We start from the raw sequence: 12,579 nt of genomic DNA on the forward strand, positions 1-12,579 counted from the left end.
AGACACTGAAATCTCGCGCTGTCAGCACTCACTTTGGCCTCAAGGTGCTCGATCAGCTCCTGATCCGTGGGATCAAACTTGACGCCAGCCGGCAGCACCGGCCAATCCTTCTTCGACTTGCATCGGTAATTGTAGCTATATGAGTGAATGATGAAAGATTTCGACAGATAAGTGGTACTCCAAATCTGAAGTCCAGAGTACCCGAACACGCCATTGGGATTCTTGTGTCACCTCACGCGCAGCGTGTTGTCACGTCAATTCAATGTGTGGACATGATGAATAATTTGACTGACGTATACTAGTACTGCTACTGTACTACTCCTCCGAGAGTACTTATTAGTCATATTTAGTGTCACAATTTATACATAGGTTTAACTAACAAGTACGCACTTGAAGCCTAACTGGTATATATATATATATATATATATATATATATATATATATATATATATATATATATATATATATATATATATATAGCTGGTCTATTCTGCTAATATTAGTAGAATAACTATTTTGATAATACTTCCGCACTACACGCTCAACGCAAGTGCACGTCATTCTTTGAACCAAGTGTGCTGCACTACTCACACGAGTGAACTTCTCGTCGAAAAAACTGCACGCGTTGTTTTTTCGGTACTGTTTTTTCTCTAGTTTTTTAACCATTTATCGGAATAAGGCGTGTAATATACCGTTGAAAAGCTACGGATTAGACGCAACTTCGATTTGTTGAACACTTTTGGAGATTTCACACGGTTTAAGAGCAGTTTTGAAAATGGTGCGGCGGATGACGAGTGGCAGCGAGCATTTTTTCGCGTTTTCCATAAACCGCTTGTCGGAATGAAGCAAATGATACGCCGTTGGATAGATATCGTCGAGGCGCATCTTTTTCATATATAATTGTTTCTCTAATTCGTTATGGTTTAAGAGCAGTTTCAAATTTACTAAATCGCGGAATTCTGTTTTTCAAATTTTTGTTACTGTTTTCACTCCAGTATTTGAACCGTTTGTCGCAACGAGGTGTGTGATACGCCGTTGGAAAGCTATGAACGAGGCGCAACTTTCATATGTTGAAATAGTTTTGATATTCCTTACGGTTGTAAGTTAATTTTTAAAATCGTTCGGCGGATGACGAGTGGCAGCGGCCGTTTTTCGTGAAATTTTTGCAAACCGCTGGTCGGAATGATTCAAACGATACGCCATTGGAAAGATATCGATGAGACGCAACTCTTTCATGTAGAACACTCTCTCTAATTCTTTAGGGTTTAAGAGGAATTTCGAATATACCGAAATACGGACACTCTGTGTTTCGCGATACCCAAATCGACGTGGGTACTTCATCCGACTGAAAACCGCACTGCATCGGACGAAAAACCGCACTGCATCAGACGGTCATGTGAACTTCATGATTTCTTTTGTCAAACATAAATTTTTCTCACATGAGTTTTTGTTGTCTTTTTGTTCAAAAAATTTCGTGAACGAGAGTGGACCACAACACTTCCAAAAGTGAACCGTAACACTACCCAAAGTGAAGCTCATGAGTTCTTATTGTCTTTTTTCATACTTATTAATTTTTTATGCGCGTTGACCAAGCGACTGGACCACATGGACCGAGCGATTGAACTACATCTAATATAGAAGTGAGCTTCTTTGAGAATTTTCTTTGAGAATTGTTTCTCCTGTTTTTACAAGTGGGACAAGTGGACCACGTAGAAGTTTTATGGCACACTGCATGGGACAACAAAGTGAGCTTCAAAGCCACATCTATCTAATAAAGACATAGTGAGCAGCATCCTTTCCTTTTTACCATGAAACAAGTGAACAACACTTTGTTTCTTCCTTATTAAACGCAATGAACCACAAGACTCCTCCAAGTGGGCCGCATCCATTTATGTCTCTTGAAAAATGACCCATTAATGCTTGTTGAAATGAACTTCTCAACAAATATTTCATTTTATTATTTGTTTTACCTGAAAAATGAACCGGGGGATGAGATAAGTGGGCTACAATTTTCAGTTTCCCAAAGTAAACCACCAAACCATATTTAGCGAACTTTGTCATTAACTGTTATATTCAACATTGTTTTTGCCAAATAGTTTCTTTTTACAAGTGAACCACTAAGTATGGCAGAATGAACATCATTGCTTTTTTCAATAATTACAAAAAAATCGGACACGCATGGACCTTCTGAAACTGCACATGGTGTGGCTGGTTGCTGAACTGCAACACCCTCCCGGCCAACCTGCGTACATTGCTTGACTTCACTGCATATCCACACACACACACACGCACACGCACACACACACACACACACACACGCGCGCGCGCACGCTTGCATCAAGCACACACCAGCCGGCAACAAGCAAGCTATTTTTAATAGTTGATAGAAAGCCCAACGCATATCATGTGTTCATATGGCATACTAAAACGGGGTGCACTGCACAATGACCAGAGTGCACCACTACTCCCACCGGAGTGCACTGCGGACCCCGAACTCCCCCATGAGAGTTGCTCCCACCCATGATGTGGGATGCAAGCTGCAACGAAACGGTCTGCAGCAGAGAGGAATTGATTCAGAGGAAAAAACCAACACTTCGGGTGTGACTCTGTCAAAATTCTCAAGATTTTTTGTTCACAAGCCAAGTGCACTGCTCGCCCCCGCGGGCTAAACTGCATGCGCCCTTGCGCTAGCGAACTACCGCGGTCAGCACCCTTGCCGTAGACGCAGGATTGCTGCCAAAACCTGTAAAGCAGAGGAAGCACTAACAATCAAGCGACGAGTCACGTCGGGGAGTCAACCCCAATGCTAACAACACGAGATGCATATGAATCGTCGCAAAAAGAGAAACGCCAGCGTCCACTGAAAAAGACAACACTGAAAGAAATGCCCGACATGAAGGAAATATGCCCTAGAGGCAATAATAAAGTTATTATTTATTTCCTTATTTCATGATGAATGTTTATTATTGATGCTAGAATTGTATTAACCGGAAACATAATACATGTGTGAATACATAAACAATCAGAGTGTCACTAGTATGCCTCTACTTGACTAGCTCGTTAATCGAAGATGGTTATGTTTCCTAACCATAGACATGAGTTGTCATTTGATTAACGGGATCACATCATTAGGATAATGATGTGATTCACTTGGCCCATTCCGTTAGCATAGAACCCGATCGTTTAGTATATTGTTGTTGCTTTCTTCATAACTTATACATGTTCCTATGACTATGAGATTATGCAACTCCCGTTTACCGAAGGAACACTTTGTGTGCTACCAAATGTCACAATGTAACTGGGTGATTATAAAGGTGCTCTACAGGTGTCTCCAAAGGTACTTGTTGGGTTGGCGTATTTCGAGATTAGGATTTGTCACTCTGATTGTCGGAGAGGTATCTCTGGGCCCTCTCGGTAATGCACATCACTTAAGCCTTGCAAGCATTGTAACTAATGAGTTAGTTGCAAGATGATGTATTACGGAATGGGTAAAGAGACTTGCCGGTAACGAGATTGAACTAGGTATTGAGATATCGACGATCGAATCTCGGGCAAGTAACATACCGATGACAAAGGGAACAACGTATGTTGTTATGCGGTCTGACCGATAAAGATCTTCGTAGAACATGTGGGAACAAATATGAGCATCCAGGTTCTGCTATTGGTTATTGACCGAAGACGTGTCTCGGTCATGTCTACATAGTTCTCAAACCCGTAGGGTCCGCACGCTTAACGTTACGATGACAGTTATATTATGAGTTTATATGTTTTGATGTACCGAAGGTTGTTCGGAGTCCCGGATGTGATCACGGACATGACGAGGAGTCTAGAAATGGTCGAGACATGAAGATTGATATATTGGAAGCCCATGTTTGGATATCGGAAGTGTTCCGGGTGAAATCAGGATTTCACTGGAGTACCGGGAGGTTACCGGAACCCCCCGGGAGGTTAATGGGCCTTAGTGGGCCTTTACGGAGAAGAGGAGAGGCAGCCAGGGCTGGGCCGCGCGCCCCTCCTTCCTTCCTCTCTCCCTCCTCTTTCCCCCCTCCCAAGTCCTAATCCAACTAGGAAAGGGGGGGGGGGGAGTCCTACTCCCGGTGGGAGTAGGACTCCTCCCGGCGTGCCTCTCCCCTTGGCCCGCCACACCCCCCCTTGCTCCTTTATATACGGGGGCAGGGGGCACCCCAGACACAACAATTGACCGTTTGATCTTTTAGCCGTGTGCGGTGCCCCCCTCCACCATAGTCCACCTCGATAATACTGTAGCGGTGCTTAGGCAAAGCCTGGCGCCGGTATAACATCATCATCGTCACCACCCCGTCGTGCTGATGAAACTCTCCCTCAACACTCGGCTGGATCGGAGTTCGAGGGACGTCATCGGGCTGAACGTGTGCTGAACTCGGAGGTGCCGTACGTTCGGTACTTGATCGGTCGGATCGTGAAGACGTACGACTACATCAACCGCGTTGTGCTAACACTTCCGCTTACGGTTTACAAGGGTATGTAGACAACACTCTCCTCTCTCGTTCCTATGCATCACCATGATCTTGCGTGTGCGTAGGAATTGTTTTTAAATTACTATGCTCACAGAAAATGGCATCCGAGCCAGGTTTTATGCGTAGATGTCATATGCACGAGTAGAACACAAGTGAGTTGTGGGCGATATAAGTCATACTGCTTACCAGCATGTCATACTTTGGTTCAATGGTATTGTGAGATGAAGCGGCCCGGACCGACATTACGCGTACGCTTACGTGAGATTGGTTTCACCGCCACGAGCACTAGTTGCTTAAAGGTGACCGGCGGGTGTCTGTCTCTCTCACTTTAGTTGAACCGAGTATGGCTACGCCCGGTCCTTGCAAAGGTTAAAACAGCACCAACTTGACAAACTATCATTGTGGTTTTGATGCGTAGGTAAGAACGGTTCTTGCTCAGCCCGTAGCAGCCACGTAAACCTTGCAACAACAAAGTAGAGGATGTCTAACTTGTTTTTGCAGGGCATGTTGTGATGTGATATGGTCAAGACGTGATGCTATATTTTATTGTATGAGATGATCATGTTTTGTAACCGAGTTATCGGCAACTGGCAGGAGCCATATGGTTGTAACTTTATTGTATGCAATGCAATCGCCCTATAATTGCTTTACTTTATCACTAAGCGGTAGCGATAGTTGTAGAAGCAATAGGTGGCGAAACGACAACGATGCTATGATGGAGATCAAGGTGTCGCGCCGGTGACGATGGTGATCATGACGGTTCTTCGAAGATGGAGATCACAAGCACAAGATGATGGTGGCCATATCATATCACTTATATTGATTGCATGTGATGTTTATCCTTTATGCATCTTATCTTGCTTTGTTTGACGGTAGCATTATAAGATGATCTCTCACTAAATTTTAAGATAAAAGTGTTCTCCTGAGTATGCACCGTTGCCAAAGTTCGTCGTGCCCAGACACCACGTGACGATCGGGTGTGATAGGCTCTACGTCCATCTACAATGGGTGCAAGCCAGTTTTGCACACGCAGAATACTCATGTTAAACTTGACGAGCCTAGCATATGCAGATATGGCCTTGGAACACCGAGAAGTCGAGCGTGAATCATATAGTAGATATGATCAACATAGTGATGTTCACCATTGAAAACTACTCCATTTCACGTGATGATCGGTTATGGTTTAGTTGATTTGGATCACGTGATCACTTAGATGATTAGAGGGATGTCTATCTAAGTGGGAGTTCTTAAGTAATATGATTAATTAAACTTTAATTTATCATGAACTTAGTCCTGGTAGTATTTTTCAAATTATGTTGTAAATCAATAGCTCGCGTTAAAGCTTCCCTATGTTTTTTATATGTTCCTAGAGAAAAATTATGTTGAAAAATGTTAGTAGCAATGATGCAGACTTAGTCCGTGATCTGAGGTTTATCCTCATTGCTGCACAGAAAAATTATGTCCTTGATGCACCGCTAGGTGACGGACCTATTGCAGGAACAGATGCAGACATTATGAACATTTGGCTAGCTCAATATGATGACTACTTGATAGTTTTGTGCACCTTGCTTTATGGCTTAGAACCGGGACTACAAAGACGTTTTTGAAACATCACGGAACATATGAGATGTTCCATGAGATGAAATTGGTATTTCACACTCATGCCCATGTCAAGAGGTATGAGACCTCTAACAAATACTTCGCCTAAAAGATGGAGGAGAATTGCTCAACTAGTGAGAAGTGCTTAGATTGTCTGAGTACTACAATCGCTTGAATCAAGTGGGAGTTAATCTTCCAGATAAGATAGTGATTGGCAGAGTTCTCTAGTCACCATCACCAAGTTAGTGGAACTTCATGATGAACTATAATGCAAGGGATGACGAAAACGATTCCCGAGCTCTTCGTGATGCTGAAATCGATGAAGGTAGAAATCAAGAAAGAGCATCAAGTGTTGATGGTTAAACAAGATCACTAGTGTCAAGAAAAGGGCAAAGGAAAAGAAAGGGAACTTCAAGTCGAATGGCAAGCAAGTTGTCACTCCCGTGAAGAAGCCCAAAGCTGGACCAAAGCCTGAAACTAAGTGCTTCTATTGCAAAGGAAATGGTCACTGGAAACGGAAATGCCCTGAATATTTGGTGGATAAGAAGGATGGCAAAGTGAACAAGGGTATATTTGATATATAGGTTATTGATGTGTACCTTACTAGTGTTTATAGTAGCCCCTGAGTATTTGATACTTGTTCGGTTACTAAGATTAGTAACTCGAAATAGGAGTTACAGAATAAACATAAACTAGTTGTGGGTGAAGTGACGATGTGTGTGTTGGAAGTGGTTCCAAGATTGATATGATCATCATCGCACACTCCCTATACTTTAGGTATTAGTGTTGAACCTAAATAAATGTTATTTGGCGTTTGCGTTGAGCATGAATATGATTTGATCATGTTTATTGCAATACGGTTATTCATTTAAAATCAGAGAATAATTGTTGTTCTATTTACATGAATAAAACCTTCGATGGTCATACACCCAATAAAAATAGTTTGTTGGATCTCGACCGTAGTGATACACATAATCATAATATTGATGCCAAAAGATGCAAAGTTGATAATGATAGTGCAACTTATTTGTGGCACTGCTGTTAGGGTCATATCGGTGCAAAGCGCATGAAGAAACTCCATAAAGATGGACTTTTTGAATCATTTGATTATGAATCATTTGATGCTTGCGAACTGTGGCTTATGGGCAAGATGACTAAAACTCCGTTCTCCGGAACAATGGAACGAGCTAGTGACTTATTGGAAATAATACATACTGATGTATGCGGTCCAATGAGTATTGATGCTCGTGGAGGGTATCATTATTTTCTGACCTTCACAAGATGATTTGAGCAGATATGAGTATATCTACTTAATGAAACACAAGTCTGAAACATTTGAAAAGTTCAAAAAAAATTCAGAGTGAAGTGGAGAATCATCGTAACAAGAAAATAAAGTTTCTACGATCTGATCGTGGAGGAGAATATTTGAGTTATGAGTTTGGCCTTCATATAAAACAATGTGGAATAGTTTCACAGTTCACACCACCTAGAACACTATAGCGTTATGGTGTGTCCGAAAGTCGTAACCGCACTTTATTAGATATTGTGCGATCTATGATATCTCTTATCGGTTTACCACTATCATTTTGGGGTTATGCATTAGAGACAGTTGCATTCACTTTAAATAGGGAACCATCAAAATCCGTTGAGACGACGCCTTATGAACTGTGGTTTGGCAAGAAACCAAAGTTGTCGTTTCTTAAAAGTTTGGGGCTATGATGCTTATGTGAAAAAGGTTTCAACTTGATAAGCTCGAACCCAAATCGGAGAAATGCGTCTTCATAGAATACCCAAAGGAAATTGTTGGGTACACCTTCTATCACAGATCCAAAGGCAAAATATTCGTTGCTAAGATGGATCCTTTCTAGAGAAGGAGTTTCTCTCGAAAGAAGTGAGTGGGAGGAAAGTAGAGCTTGATAAGGTAATTGTACCTTCTCCCGAATTGGAAAGTAGTTCATCACAGAAATCAGTTCTAGAGATTCCTACACCAATTAATGAGGAAGCTAATGATGATGATCATGAAACTTCAGATCAAGTTACTGCAAAACCTCGTAGGTCTTCCAGAGTAAGATCCGCACCAAAGTGGTACAGTAATCCTGTTCTGGAAGTCATGTTACTAGACCATGATGAACCTACGAACTATGAGGAAATGATGACGAGCCCAGATTCCGCGAAATGGCTTGAGGCCATGAAATCTGAGATGGGATCCATGTATGAGAACAAAGTTTGGACTTTGGTTGTCTTGCCCGATGATCGGCAAGCCATAGAAAATAAATGGATCTTCAAGAGGAAGACGGTCGCTGATAGTAGTGTTACTATCTACAAAGCTCAACTTGTTGCGAAAGGTTTTCGACAAGTTCAAGATGTTGAATACGATGAGATTTTCTCACTCGTAACGATGCTTAACTCTGTCTGAATCATGTTAGCAATTGCCACATTTTATGAAATCTGGCAAATGGATGTAAAAACTGCATTCCTTAACGGATTTATTAAAGAAGAGTTGTATATGATGCAACCAGAAGGTTTTGTCAATCCTAAAGGTGCTAACAAAGTGTGCAAGCTCCAGCAATCCATCAATGGACTGGTGCAAGCATCTCGGAGTTGGAATATACGCTTTGATGAGTTGATCAAAGCATATGGTTTTATGCAGACCTTTGGAAAGGCCTGTATTTATAAGAAAGTGAGTGGGAGCACTACAACCTTTCTGATAAGTATATGTGAATGACATATTGTTGATCGAAAATGATGTAGAATTTTCTGGAAAGCATAAAGGAGTGTTTGAAAGGATTTTTTCAAAGAAAGACCTTAGTAAAGCTACTTACATCAAGATCTATTGAGATAGATCAAGACGCTTGATAAGATTTTCAATTAGTACATACCTTGACAAGATTTTGAAGTAGTTCAAAGTGGAACAGTCAAAGAAAGAGTTCTTGCCTGTGATGCAAAGGTGTGAAGTTGAGTAAGACTCAAAACCTGACCATGGCAGAAAATAGAAAGAGAATGAAAAGTCATTCCCTATGCCTCAGTCATAGGTTCTATAAAGTATGCTATGCTGTGTACCAGACCTATTGTGTACCTTGCTCTGAGTTTGGCAAAGGAATACAATTTTGATCTAAGAGTAGATCACTGGACAGCGGTCAAGAATATCCTTAGTGAGGATTAAGGAGATGTTTCTTGATTATGGAGGTGATAAAAGAGTTCATCATAAAGAGTTACATCGATGCAAGCTTTTACACCGATCCAGATGACTCTAAGTCTTAATCTGGATACATATTGAAAGTGGGAGCAATTAGCTAGAGTAGCTCCATGCAAAGCATTATAGACATAGAATATTTGCAAAATACATATGGCTCTAAATGTGACAGACCTGTTGACTAAACTTCTCTCACGAGCAAAACATGATCATACCTTAGTACTCTTTGGGTGTTAATCACATAGCGATGTGAACTAGATTGTTGACTCTAGTAAACCCTTTGGGTCTTGATCACATGACGATGTGAACTATGGGTATTAATCACATACAGATGTGAATATTGGTGTTAAATCACATGGTGATGTGAACTAGATTATTGACTCTAGTGCAAGTGGGAGACTGAAGGAAATATGCCCTAGAGGCAGTAATAAAGTTATTATTTATTTCCTTATTTCATGATGAATGTTTATTATTCATGCTAGAATTGTATTAATCGGAAACATAATACATGTGTGAATACATAAACAATCAGAGTGTCACTAGTATGCCTCTACTTCACTAGCTTGTTAATCGAAGATGATTATGTTTCCTAACCATAGACATGAGTTGTCATTTGATTAACGGGATCACATCATTAGGATAATGATGTGATCGACTTGACCCATTCCGTTAGCATAGCACCCGATCGTTTAGTATATTGCTATTGATTTCTTCATGAGTTATACATGTTCCTATGACTATGAGATTATGCAACTCCCGTTTACCGGAGGAACACTTTGTGTGATACCAAACGTCACAACGTAACTGGGTGATTATAAAGGTGCTCTACAGGTGTCTCCAAAGGTACTTGTTGGGTTGGCGTATTTCAAGATTAGGATTTTTCACTCTGATTGTCGGAGAGGTATCTCTGGGCCCTCTCGGTAATGCACATCACTTAAGCCTTGCAAGCATTGTAACTAATGAGTTAGTTGCGAGATGATGTATTACGGAACGAGTAAAGAGACTTGCCGGTAACGAGATTGAACTAGGTATTGAGATATCGACAATCGAATCTCGGGCAAGTAACATACCGATGACAAAGGGAACAACATATGTTGTTATGCGGTCTGACCGATAAAGATCTTCGTAGAATATGTGGGAACCAATATGAGCATCCATGTTCCGCTATTGGTTATTGACCGGAGATGTGTCTCGATCATGTCTACATAGTTCTCAAACCCGTAGGGTCCGCACGCTTAACGTTACGATGACAATTGTATTATGAGTTTATATGTTTTGATGTACTGAAGGTTGTTTGGAGTCCTGGATGTGATCACAGACATGACGAGGAGTCTCTAAATGGTCGAGACATGAATATTGATATATTGGAAGCCTATGTTTGGATATTAAGTGTTTCGGGTGAAATCAGGATTTTACCGGAGTACCGGGAGGTTACCGGAACCCCTCAGGAGGTTAATGGGCCTTAGTGGGCCTTTACGGAGAAGAGGAGAGGCGGCCACGGGTGGGCCGCGCGACCCTCCTTCCTAGTCCGAATAGGACAAGGAGAGGGGTACGGCGCCCCTCCTTCCTTCCTCTCTCCCTCCTCTTTCCCCGCTCCCATGTCCTAATCCAACTAGGAAAGGGGGGGAGTCCTACTCCCAGTGGGAGTAGAACTCCTCCCGGCGCGCCTCTCCCCTTGGCCGGCCGCACCCCCTTGCTCCTTTATATACGGGGGTAGGGGGCAACCCAGACACAACAATTGATCGTTTGATCTTTTAGCCATGTGCGGTGCGCCCCTCCACCATAGTCCACCTCGATAATACTGTAGCGGCGCTTAGGCGAAGCCCTGCATCGGTTGAACATCATCATCGTCACCACGCCGTCGTGCTGACAAAACTCTTCCTCAACACTCGGCTGGATCGGAGTTCGAGGGACGTCATCGGGCTGAATGTGTGCCGAACTCGGAGGTGCCGTACGTTCGGTACTTGATCGGTCGGATCGTGAAGACGTACGATTACATCAACCGCGTTGTGCTAACGCTTCCGCTTACGGTCTACAAGGGTATGTAGACAACACTCTCCCCTCTCATTGCTATGCATCACCATGATCTTGTGTGTGCATAGGATTTTTTTGAAATTACTATGTTCCCCAACACGACATCCTCTTTTTTTTGTTTGGGTTGTTAGACACCGCCAACAGTACTCTTCGACAAGGGAGGATGGTAGTTGGAGGGAGCTGGGGACAGAGGGATGTTACTGGGGATCTCGCTGCGCCGGAGCCAGAGGAAGGAGATCCGACGTTTGACTACAGATGGGCGACATCACGGGGGAGGAGGCGATTTGAACTGTAGTGTTGCGTCAGGGGGAGTGGGGATGTACTGCGCGTGCGCCGGTGTGCACTTCACGGAGGAGGTGAGAGCTCGGGCCAGCCAAACTGCACGTCGCCCTCACACTTGGAGAAGCACCAGGCGGAGTCTCGCTACAATAGCTGCCGCAGCACGAGCCCCCTGCTCAAGGGAGCATTGAACCAGGATCTGGGGCGCCCCCGACGAGGTGGTTGGCTGGGTGGGGGACGTGTCACCTCTAGTGGTAGCCGGGGTTGCATCACCGTGGGGCACGACACTCTGATCCGGGCGAGTGGTCGTGGCCACCTCGGATCCAACGAGCTTGAGGGCGGGGGTAATGGTGGACCCGCGCCATGTAGCCAGATGAGCTGGATCTTGGGATGGGGGAAGGCGCTAATGGGCCGGATCCGACGACCACCTATTGGGATGCATGCATTGCCAGGTAGGCACAAGGGGAAGGATCACGCCGGATCCGGCGGTCACACGGTCGGGGTAGGTTGCTGCGCGGGGGTGGGAAGAGGATCCCACCGGAGACAGTAGGGACGATGGGACGATGGCTCAGGTGGGGCGGGCCTCGCCGGAGAAGGTGAGGGTGGGGCGGCAGCTCGAGTGGGCCGCGCCGTGCTGAAGATGGTGGGTAGGGTAGGGTGGGTGCGCGCACCAGAGAAGGTGGGGATGGTAGGGGCGGCGGCTCAGGTGGAGCACGGGGGCTGGATAGATTAGGGAGGAAGTTGGGAACGAGGCAGAAGGAGGAAGATGGTGGATGTGGGTTGGGTCACGAGGGAAGGGGAGGTTAGGTATGTGTTGGGCACTGTACGTCGGGTGGGGTGTTAGCAGAATAACGGTAGGTGTTAGCAGAATAAGGTCTTAAAGGGTGTTATCATAATAGATCCACCCTATATATATATATGGCTGGCTTCTGCACAACATCTCCATCATCATTATCAGTACATCCTACGCAGGTGAGT

This window comes from Triticum aestivum, chromosome 5B, assembly GCF_018294505.1.
Source record: "Triticum aestivum cultivar Chinese Spring chromosome 5B, IWGSC CS RefSeq v2.1, whole genome shotgun sequence".
Classification (NCBI taxonomy): Eukaryota; Viridiplantae; Streptophyta; class Magnoliopsida; order Poales; family Poaceae; genus Triticum; species Triticum aestivum.